The sequence below is a fragment of the Panthera uncia genome, chromosome X (genome assembly GCF_023721935.1).
Source record: "Panthera uncia isolate 11264 chromosome X, Puncia_PCG_1.0, whole genome shotgun sequence".
NCBI classification, from domain to species: Eukaryota; Metazoa; Chordata; class Mammalia; order Carnivora; family Felidae; genus Panthera; species Panthera uncia.
In genome coordinates this window covers 110,960,570-110,973,092 of record NC_064817.1, presented here as the reverse complement: position 1 = coordinate 110,973,092, position 12,523 = coordinate 110,960,570, and positions in this window count along the sequence as shown.

Here is a 12,523-nt window from a genome sequence, read left to right as displayed (position 1 = left end):
AAAGTCTGGAAAGAGCCCAAATGTCCATCGATGGATGAATGGATAAAGAAGATGTGGTGTGTATATATATATATATATATATATATATATATATGTGTGTGTGTGTGTATGTGTATGTATATATATACATATATGTATGTATATATGTATATATATGTGTACATACGTACACATATACAGTGGAGTATTACTTGGCAATCAAAAAGAATGAAATCTTGCCATTTGCAACTACGTGGATGGAACTGGAAGGTATTTTGCTAAGCGAAATTAGTCAGAGAAAGACAAAAATCATATGAGGACTTTAAGAGACAAAACAGATGAACATAAGGGAAGGGAAGCAAAAATGATATAAAAACAGGAAGGGGGACAAAACTTAAATATGGAGAACAAACTGAGGGTTGCCGGAGGGGTTGTGGGAGGGGGGATGGGCTAAATGGGTCAGGGGCATTAAGGAATCTAGCCCTGAAATCATTGTTGCACTATTTGCTAAGTAATTTGGATGTAAACTTTAAAAAATAAAACAAGTTAAAAAAAATAAAGATATGAACATTTAAAAAAAAAAAAACAACCAAAAACATTACGAGCCTCCTCTCAGTCGTGTCCTTCCTTGAGTGTGTTCCTAAAGTTCCCTCATAGCAACCATCTCGCCCACGTCTGTACCCCCTTCTCAGGACCACACTGGGGTCAAGCAGCCTATCTCTGGGTGACAACCTTAAGGGGAGACAGTTGGGGTCTCCTAGGCACCAGCTCATTCAGACTCCTGAGGGTTATGGCAAGAGAGTGCAGACATTAAAGAAATTAAAGAAAAAAAACCCACAGCTTTAAGAAATGAATGGTACAATTTCCTGCAACTCAGTTCCCAGCTCAAAAAACTGCCGAAGCCAAGATGTTTTAAACTCTCTGCGGGTTATCCTCAGAAAGTGGAATTATACACTGAAAAACAGAAGGTTTAGAAAAGGAACAAGAAATGTAAAAACATAACAGAGGAGGGACTCTGGTAATGACTGATGATTTGTATTATGGCTGACTGAATTTCCATGAGAAACTGTGTCGACGAGAATGATGAATCCAACAAAATAGTTGCAGGATGAGGCTTCTGTGTAATAAAGGAGTTCTCATACCCTGATATGAAATATAAAGAAAATATCACCAACATAAGAAATCAAGTATACGTGGACTTGTAAACTGACCCTTTTCCCATTAATTCCCGAAATCAGACCCTATGTTTGCCTTCTCGGCGGATTAGTTTGATAAAGAAATAGTCATTTTGCTTACATCTTCTTCCTTGAAAAGTCTCTTCATTTTAAGAACTTGGGGGCAGGGCAATGAAGGAAAACTGGCCATCTTGACATAAAAATAAGATAAACACGGATGTGAAAAAATAAACTTAGGTGTTCAAATTAAAAAAACAACAACAACAACACCGCCAATAGCTGCAATGGGATATTTCATCACAAACACAAATCAGGCATCGTTTTAATCAAATTGAATTTAGATTATAGACTTTCATGTAAAACCTAATTTACTTTGAATTCCCCGGTCACGACTTGGGCGCGCCTTACAGGACAAGGTTAAAGAGATTACATCGGGGTTCATGTCAGCAGCATCTGCTGGCGAGTCCTCTGCGTGCTGATTTAATGAGAGGTTATGCAGAGTCTGTCGGAAGGACCTCCATTCCAGGCAGGTGCTTGAGAGAAATCTTCATTTCCATTGCGACCACTAACGGGGCTTTCAGAATCAGGAAACATGCATCACTATCTTCTGATGTGTGAAGCAGTCTGATATCTGTCACTACTTAGCTGAACTTACAAGCAGAAATTAGAGCCAGACCTTTTCTGGTTTGCAGTTCAAAAAGGAAAACGATGCTGTTATTCTGAAATGTAGCCTTTTCGAAAACTGGTTTGTGTGTATTTTGCCTAACACGACAGTCATCTTAAAGAGGTATAGTTCTATGTGACACAATGCTACACGTAATCGTATAAATAATACGCATATTATAGAAGGAAAATGCATTAAAGCCTGCTTACGCTTAATGAACGGAGGAGGGGAACACAGAAATCATTCATCCTGAAATTTCTAATACAAATTTTTAAATGATTTAAATTCATTAAAACATTTTCTATTTCAATTCCCAAGTTCTTCAGAGAAGAGCTTAAAGATGTTCCTGTAATTACTGTAACAGGAAGGGGTTGGAGCCATTAAAATAATCTTTGGCAATTCAGTGTGATTCCCCTTATTTACGCAGCACTCTTTTTTTCTGAGTGTGCCCAAGTCCCCTTTTGCCTTCACTGAAATGGTCACTTCTAAGCACTGTGTCACAAAGAGGCTCAAATTCCAAAATCAATCAAGTCATTTTGCCAAAGAAGGAGTCACAATCGAGTAATCTGTAATCATATGGATGCCTTATGATAATTATCTTCTTTTCGAGCATATACTTGTGACCAGGGGTGTTTTTGAAGGGGGGAGGGGCGGATATGGCTCGTGGTATTTCATTAGGAGGAGACTGAGAAATCCCAAGCACTTTATTTTTATATGAAAGCCCACTTTTGTGTATGCCCTGCTCACATACCATTGTGCAAACCTAACAACTGGACACAGCTCTTGACAAGTCGCAGTTTAAATATTCATTTTGAGTGTGCATAAAAATTATAATAAGAAGATGGGCAATTTTCTCAACAGGCCTATCATAATCATGAGAACTGATTATTCGTGGTAGGGGATACAGGATGAACAGGTGTTTGGGCTCAAGCGCATACATTAATTTCTCCAGTTTCAACCACCGGGATCTCGGCTGAAGACGACACAAGTTCTTCCAGGGCGTGTGTATCTGGGGGAGGCGGGCGGGAGCGCCCCGGGGCAAACCGGAGTTGTTCTCCAGCGGCCACACACCGACGTGGGCTTACACCTGCTCCAGCACGCGGTCCCCTCTGCCTATTTGTTATGCAGCCATCAGGCAGTGGGAAATCTCCGGGCCAGTTCGACATCTCCCACACAGAGGGTGATCACCAGACTGCTAGCGCCACAGGAAAGGCTCTAACCCTCCTGGCGGCTGACACAACCCGGCGACTGCCCGAGGGAAAGCTGAAAGAAAATGGCCTCAGCCGCCAGGAATGCGAAGGATTAGGATGTTTAATGACTCAGAAGTTGAGCGATATTGACAATTCTCCCAGTGTTTAATCAAACATTTAAGGCAAGTTGAAGAGTCAGAGGGTAGGCTGAGGACAATAAAGGCAAACAAGCGGTCTTGTCCAGACAAGTCAATTGCTGGTAAAGTGACAGCCTTGCTGGGAAAAAAAAAAAAGAAAGAAAGAAAGAAAGAAAAAGTTCCTCCTACCCCACAGCTACAGCAGTGAGTCGATCCAGTGGCCCATCTGACAAATGGCCACAGGCGCAAGTGCACATGGGTCTGAGCTGGTCCCTTGCCCGGTTTTGATACCAAATGAAGGAAGTATGAGTAGGTTACTGTCTCTTGGTTCTCGTGGGCATGTGCATGAACTATTAAGGGAGGTTCATAATTGTTTAGATTTCTAAAACGTATCCTTCGGGATTCTCCTTGTACCTCTCTGGAGGCTCACGGGGTAAACACAGCTCGTAAAAGTCAACTGCATGAAGATGTTGGGAAAACGGGCGTGAATGATTTTTCCAGTATCAGGCAAGCACTTCTTTTGGTAGAAGCCTCAGCTCTTTGGTCATCCTACAGATCCATCACTTGTTGAAATTCTGTCCATTAGGGAAACCACAGGACGCGAAAACCAGAAACATTTTTTCTCAAAGAGGGCTTTCCCAAAGGTCTTACTGGTGAGTGGGGCAGGTAAAACCTGGGGCGAGCAAACTAGAATTTGCATGTCAATGCATGGGTTTAACATACATTAGCACATCGGTGGGTAACGAGCCATTGTTTAAGTGTTAATGAAGACATTTTCCTAATGGTAGGTATGCATTTTTGCATATCTCTCACATCTAAAGTTTGGAGAAAATTTGACTTGGTTGGGGGGTGGGGCGAGTGGAATAAAACAGTGTTTTCCCTGGTAAGGAATCAAAAGTTACCATCGCGGTGGTCAAAGCAGAATAAACAAAGGGGCACATCTAATAACTAACGATCACTAGATTAATGCAGTACGTTAACTAAAATGTCACTCTAAACCTATCAGAATTAGAAAAAAAAAAAAAAACTATTTTCTTCTCCTGTGGCATGAAATTGTGACTGTAAATGCTGAAGAGATTTGTCCTTCTCAGCACAAGGCTGTAGATTCAAACATGAATCCTGACTTCCGGCAAGTGAGAAAGGTGACTGCCTGAAGACACCGTCACTTGCAGTGACCTGGCTTGCTGGCAGGGCCTGGGGTTGGGGGAGATGGGGAAAAAGGGTCGGTAAGTAAACTCGTCCGTGATCGCACCTTAGAGCCTTGGGCTGGTACTCCAGAAACGCTAGTGTCCCCAAGGCCACATTCAACCTTTCCTAAACGTATCAATCGGAAAAACCCTTTTGGGTCAAGAGACAACTTCCTAGAATCAGAAATACTTCTGGATTCAAGTCCCCACTTAAAGGAAGAAACTCTCACAAAGAAGAGCTGCCCCTCCTCAGTTTAGGTCTAGAAATCCAGAAGGCCTGGATTCCAGGAGGTGAGAAATGCTTCCCCTCCAAAGTCATCCGGAAGGCTTGGAGGTGGAATCTGTGAACGCCTTGGTCTGTGCTCCCCTCTCCCCTCACGTCGTGCTTCTGCGTTCGCCTCACCTCTCAGCTCTTCAGGTCCACACGGTCTCCCAGGCGTGGGGCCGCGAAGTAGGTGGCACTGCGTGGTTAAGATTTTCCTCTACGTCTCCCTGCCAGCGACGCCCCCTTATACTTCTTCCCTTCGTCCTCACATCTGAATAAGCATCCGTTCTCTGCAGTGTGAGCTGCAAGGCACTGAGGACACAGAGAGGCCATGCCCTCAAGAGGCTCCCGTTCCCCTGTCGGGGTGGGGGAGCTGGCAAGTATGGAACAGGCAATGAATGGCATCACACTGTGTCAGGGCTCTCGCTGAGCTCAACACAGAATGCTCTGCTGGCACAAAAAAAGAGAGCCACTAACTCTGCCCCGGGAACAGGGAACTGAGCGCAATTCTCCGGGTGACTTACACGCTTTGGGGTAGCTTAAATGTTGTCTCCCCCAAAGTGTAAGGGTCTCTGAATTATATACTGAATTATATACACTGCTTGGAAGTGTAAACACGATTCCGGGCTTAGCAAAGAAACTGGCTTTTGCCAACCGAGAAGACAGGGTGTCTGTCTCCTTTATTTAGACTGTTTTCATAGTGCTTAGCACAGTATTTCTTACTTTAAAATGGTATCCAAACAATGGTTTTTTGCAGTGGAATCTCTTTCCCTCCCACCCAAACAGAATCCTGCGAATAAAAGAACTGCACTGAGCTGTTTCGGTTGGAGTCTTGGAGGGAAGGCATTCCCTGAGGCCCCTCCAAAGTCTCTGCAGGTGCTACCCAGCAGTCTCTCCACTAGACCGTGAGAGTCACAAAACAGTGACCCTTATCTTCCTCGTGTTCGTACTTCCAGAGACTGCCACACTGCCTGGTAAATGGCAGGAACTGACATGAACTGAATTGAAAAGGAACGCGAGGGAAGGAGAAATGAATGACACGTGCCAGAGGGATGCAGGGTGCGCCAGTGGAGACGCGAGGGGTAAGTGACTTCTGGTCAGGTGCAGTGACCAAAGGAATAAAACAGCTGGGGTGCAAAATGAATAATGCTTATCTCCAGTAAATTGAAACGCTGTGCACAGAAAGAAGAGCAAGCAATTAGGAAATTCTATAATTAAAGCAACATCATGCACACAGATTATATACAGAACCCACCAAACGCGGAACCATGCGAGGGGATCGGGATGGCTGCCCGGATGGAAGAGTTAAAGCTTGAACTAGAACGGAAAGGTCTGGTCACACAACTGGGAGGGAAGGAGGGAGAGGGAGGCTGGGATCACATCATGAAGACCCTTACATGCCACACTGAAGCTCTAGCTTTATTCTACGGTAAGCAGACAGCCCCTGAATCATTCAAAACAGGTAAGTCGGACGGTTAAATCGGGTATTAGAAAGAGGTAGAATTAAGAAGCTATTTTAACAAAGCAGTAAAGAGGCGATGAAGCGGTGGCTTTAGGTACAGAAAGGAGACCCCGTGGATTTAAGAGCTATAAATTGAAAGAGCAGAAGTGGCAGGGTTTAATAGCTCCCTCTGGTTATTTCTGGTTTCTCCAGCAGAAAGCAAAGTGTCATTTCCAGCTGGATCTCCACCTCAGCAACGGCTGGACACTTAGTGCCCTGTAGCACTGGGAGGGGCGGGGGTGGGGGAATGCAGGATGGGAAAAACGGAGGGGGAGCTAGGTCTTTCTCCTAACGGAACCCGGGTCAGCCTGGCCTGGCAGTGTGACCGGGGCTTCTCATCTGCCTGTCCTCCCAAGTTCCTTTCCAAGTTCCTCATCCTCACTTGCTCTTAGCTGATCAGCTACCTGCTATACAGTCTAGAGGCTGAGTGCGTCCTTCCTCAGCACTTCCAACTTGGACATGATGCTATACTTGTTATTAACTTAGTAGCTAGAATGGAAAAAAAAGCTAAGAGGTTCGACCATTCTTGTAATTTCCTTCACGCTGTTCCTCTCTAATGGCGCAGCACATGACTTCACCTGACAAAGCTGAGGATTTCCATACACGGGGTCCTCAGTTATGTATGACAAAGCTTGACGGCCAACAACATCAACCTGCCTACCCCAGCAGCTGGTAAGAAAACTTCTTTGAAACAGCCACATCTTGAGTCCACCGAAGCCTTCTGATAAAGCAACGGCACCAAAGGCCACGGAAGGGGACGCTACCCGAACTTGATAAACACCTGACCCTGCCAATCTGAGAGACGTCAGTAAACCCCACCACAGTCAGTCAGAGAAAGACAAATATCATAGGACTTCACTCCTATGAGGACTTTAAGAGACAAAACAGATGAACAGAAGGGAAGGGAAGCAAAAAGAATATAAAAACAGGGAGGGGGACAACACAGAAGAGACTCATAAATACAGAGAACAAACTGAGTGTTCCTGGAGGGGTGGTGGGAGGGGGGATGGGCTAAATGGGTCAGGGGAATTAAAGAATCTAGCCCTGAAGTCACTGTTGCACTAGATGCTAACTAACTTGGATGTAAATTAAAAAAATAAAATTAAAAAAAAAACTCATTTTTTCTAGGTAAATAATGCTTAAAGCATAGAAGACACTCCGTAATAATAGCTATCCTTATCATCATCAGCATTTATTCATTTGGCCAAGCAGGCATTCAGTAAATATTGACTGGTTGACTTTTTATTGTTTACTTTTAATTCCAATATAGTGAACATACAGTGTTATATTAGTTTCAGGTGCACAATATAGTGATTCAACACTTCTATGTGTTACTCAGTGCTCATCATGATGCGTGGACTCTTTAATTTGTCACCTGTTCCACCCATCCCCCCCCCCCATCCACTAAACCGACTGACTGAATGAAAGAAGTGCCTTAAAGTGAGATAATCCTACAAAAAGACGCAGACAACTCCGGCAGTTTCAAACTTGTCGGAAAGTATAAATCTCGAACATTACGTAGGGCATTCCCACCTCCAAAGTCTTTTTTGGTAAGGTTTTTTTTTTTTTTTTTTCATTTAAATTGCAAACTGCTCTCACACCCAGCACACCCAAACCACCTCACCCTGCCCTATTCTTCCCCAAAGCTTTATCAGCTTCTCATATACTACATATAGAACCTTCTCATATTTAACTATTGGTTGCCTCTCCTCCCCATGCACGCACCAATAGAACATAAGTTCCAAAAGAGCAGACGTGTTTGTTTTCTTCCCTGATGTACCCCAAGTGCCTAGAAGAGTGTCTGGCATACAGTAGTAACACTTACAGAGTGAATGAATGAAAGAATGAATGAACGAATGAATGAATGAAAGCTCTACAGCTCACTCCGGAGAAAAATGTCCAAGATTGGGTTGACTGTGGGGGAGTGGAAACAGAACACCGTAAGGGGGTGGGGAGCTGGCCTGGGTGGGAAGTGAAGGTGGCCTGGCCCAAGGCTAAAAGGGCTGAAATGCCTGCAGAAATCTCTCCTTTGGAATGCAGCTTCACTGGAACATTTTTAAAAACCCAATTCTTTACTTACAGATGGTTTTTCAGAGATAACGAAAAGATTTCCTTTATTACATCACTTGATTAACAGAACCATCTGAGGGGCGCCTTGGGTGGCTCAGTCGATTAAGTATCTTAGGCTTGATCTTGGCTCAGGTCGTGATTTCACAGTTCCTGAGTTCCAGTGCCCCGCGTCGTGCTCACAGCGCAGAGCCTGCGTGGGGTTTTTCTCTCTCCCTTTCTTTCTGCCCCTCCCTGGCTTGCTCGCTCCTCTCTCTCTCTCTCCCTCCCCCTCTCTCTCCCTCTCTCTCTCTCATTCTCTCTTAAAACATAAATAAACATTAAAAACAAATTTTAAATCATAACCGTCCGAGAAGGCAATGTTCACCTCCCTTTCACAGATGAGCACACGGAGGCTCACAGAAGGGAACTGACGTGCCTCAGGTGACACTGTGGGCACAACACGACACCAGTGCTCGAACTCAAGTCTCTGGCTTTGGGGGCAGTACCTCACAGTTTCTCCACATTGCCTCTCTTGTGCACTAATACTTCACCAAGGCATGTTCATGCTTGATTAACATCTCAGAAAACAAATGCAAAAAAGCCCAAATTTCTCCATTACAATGAATAACTGATTCTGAATCTTACTAGAATGATTAGTCTCCTGTTCAGAACTGTTGATGCGCTGTATGCAAATCCTACCTGAGGCTGGCAGGGAGGGGACGACTTTGCTAGAGCCCCAATGCACAGAGAATCAAGTCCAAGTCCTCAGTTTGGCCTTCTGCGTCCTCCACAATGCCACAACTCCCACCTTACGGCGTGGTGACTTCGAGCTCTTAGCCACACCGATCTCACCGTTTCCCAAACCTGCCTCACACGATCCTACCCACAGGCCTTTGTGCCAGCTGCTTCTGCCTCAGGGACCCTTGCCATCTGTATCTTTCAAGGCACGGCTCCCAGCTCGGAGCCCACCCTCTCCAAGAATCCTTTCCAAAACATCCCACACAAAATGGCTCACTCCCTCTGTCCCCTGTCCTCCCACAGCACCTGATACCTTTGCAAATGCCCTCAGGAGAGGCTGGCTTTTGTTTCAGTTACTCTCCTAAAGGACTCAGCTCCTGGAGAGCAGCACCCGTGGGTCTACCGCACCACGGCAGAGTAACCGATTTACAAAATGAGCATTTAACAAAACTGGCATCAGCTTAGCTTCTTGACTCAATAGAACAGTAAATGGCTGAGCAGTCAATTATTTCCTTCCTACCAAAATGAAAGTTTACGATGTCAGACAATACGTCTAGTCTCTACCTACACCTTGAGTATACCTCCTCAAAAGTAAGGGCTAACTTACTAAAACAAGGACAACAGGCAACGACAAAGCCTGTTAAAATGGGGTCTTTCTCATTTACAGGGTTCTCCCTGGAGGCCACCCACTATGACTGCCTCCTTTCTGAGAGTACCATTATGTATTTTGAAAACCTAATTGAAATCCCCAAAATCAAATGGAAATTATGTCAGGTGAAACACATTAAAGCTCTCATGAAATAGACTGGAGGAGAACCCAGCTTATCTGCACTGAGGGTCACTGAGAGAAAGGAGAGAACCAAAGATCACAATGAACCAACGAATGAACAAACTACCAAACAAAACAGATCACCTGCATTTTACAGTTGAAGACACTGAGACCCAGGGTCAGGAAGTGACTCCTCTAGGGTCATGCTTGAGCGGATAAGAAACAGTTTAACAACCAAAACAATCCGGTACCGAGCACATACCGGCTGCTTTCACATGTGTTATTCTATCTAACACAACTCATCCTGGGATAGATACTCAACCGCCAGAAGGAACTTTCCAATCCACAGATCTAACCATGTCACTCCCCTGCTAAGAACTCTTCAAAGAGACTTAGTGACTTAGGGAATAGGTTGGATTAGTTGTCCTCTAGAGAGACATCTATTAAACTAGTCGAAGGTAGCAAAGACAATCATTCAAAGATACTTAAGATGGATCAAAGGCTTACAACAAACTGGGAAGCATTTGTTCAACAGGATCCTCTACCAACATGGGAGACCATAGCATTCAAGCTAAGGGATACCACACACACACACACACACACACACACACAGAGCTCTACTTTATAGATTTGAAAACTGAGACTCCTATGATTTCAATGACATATTAAGTGGAACTTGAACTCCGAATGTTTTCACTCCAATTTAATCAGGGCGCGCTCCTGACTCAGCACTAATGCGCAGTGCGAGGAGAGCAGTGCCGGAGCCTATGGAGATTACTGTGGGCACCCTTCCTAGTTCTCATCTCTAGTTTTGACATTCCTGCTGTCATCGGCACGGAGTGAACACCTCTCCTTTACAGTCTCAAAGACTATCCTTACATCCTTAGGGCTGGAAGTCTGAGGACAGACTCAGGATGACAGTGCCAGGTTTAAGAAATTCTAACACATACTAGTATCCACGATTCTGTTTACTCTGAGACCCAGGACATCAGGGCCACCAATAACAGCACAGGACTCCACTGTGCAAATTAGAACAAGGCACCTCCTTGGGTGCAAGCTGCTTAGGTGTATGGCTTGGTGAGTAGAGAATGCCCTTGTAACAAAGGAAAGGAACCTCTTCCTGCCCACAAACGGAGGTCTATGCCGAGGCACACAGTTCAGCAAAGGGAACGTGGAACGTGGAGCCATATGAGCCCCTGTCCCCTTTCCCTACCGCCTCCATGGATAAAATGAGTAGGATGGCCAGGGCGTCCCGTGTGTACAGGTCGAGGAGGAAACGTTAGCAGGAAACCCATGGCCAATCAGTGTTATGTTCCTGAATATGCCTTCATGCTTAATGCTTTCCCAGCCCCACAAGCGATGCCAGTCCTGCTTCCTGGAGGACCAGCTACTTCTTAGGGAGCTGAGAATTCCTTGAGGGCAGGATCCAAATGTTATTTGTTGTTTCAGGGTCTACCGTGGATGGTCCAAATCACATCCAACTGTTACACACTGATTAAGTGCCTCCCATGCACCTGGCTCTGGACTAGGGCTAAAGAAACCAGGAAGGAAGAAGAAGGTCCCTGCCCTCCAGGCGCTCAGCTCACAGTGACGCGGTCAGGTGGACACATAAACAGATGGCGATTAAACAGTGCGGCAAGCAAGAGCTCTGACACAATGAACACACAGGTGGGCTTCGAGGAGCATCTAGTTCAACCCCCTCATGGGGCTAGGGGAGCATCGGGAAAGATGTTATGAAAAATGGGACTCTAGCTGAACCTTGAAGACTGAGTAGCATCTAGTCATATAACGGAGGGAGGAGGGGAGGGTGGTTAGGGAAGGAGCTCCAAGGAGAGGCAGCAGACTTGTAAAGAAGGAGGGGAAAAGAGCAGAACTTGATCAGGAACATTAAGGAAGCAATTCCTCACACTGCATGAGAGGCAAGGCAAGGTAGGGAAAGAAAGGTGCAGCTAAAGCGATAAGAGAGGGGCAGGCGTGTGCTCCCTGGATTCTTCCTCCTCCTGGAATCCCCGCGAAGCTCATGTCAGATGCAGGGCACGGAGCTGGCAATGCTTGATTGCTTTAGGTCACCTTTCGATCCCTCTCCCCTTCCAGCCTGTCTTCGCTCGGGCTGCCATAACCAAATGCTACGGACTGGGCGGCTTAAAGGGCAGATGTTGATTTCTCACAGTTCCGGAGGCTGGGAAGTCTGAGATCGGGGTGCCAGCATGGCCGGGTTCTGGTGACAGCCAGTCTTCTTCCTGGCTGCACACCGCTGGCTTGTCATTGCAGCTGCGCTTCGCAGGGAGGCAGCTCGCTCTCTGGCCTCTTCTTACAAAGGCACTAATCCCACTGCCATGAGGGCTCCACCCTCATGACCTAATTACCTCCCCAAGGCCCCAGCTCCAAATACCATCACATTGGGGATTAGGCTCCAACATATGAATTTGAGATGGATGCAAACGTTCTGTGTGACCACAACCCCCAGGCTTTCCTCCTGCCCTCGCCCACAGCAGACTGGAATGCCTTCTCTTGTAGATAGAGATCTGGAATGTAGCTTTCCTAGCCTGGTTCTAGTTCTGCGAGGTTTTGCTTGCTGCCACAGGAGGTGGAGCTGATAACTTTCACTACTACATTTAGGAGACTGATCATTTCATTTACTTAGTGGTAAAAATGGCATCCCATGAGAACTTTTGGGATCTTCAAAGCCTTACAAGGCAAAGGGCCCTTAGAAATCATCTAGTCCAGGGACGCCCGGCTGGCTCAGTAGGGCATATGACTCTTGATCTCAGGGTCATGAATTCAAGCCCCATATTGTGCATGGAGCCTACTGTAAAGAAAGAAAGAAAGAAAGAAAGAAAGAAAGAAAGAAAGAAAGAAAGAAAGAAAG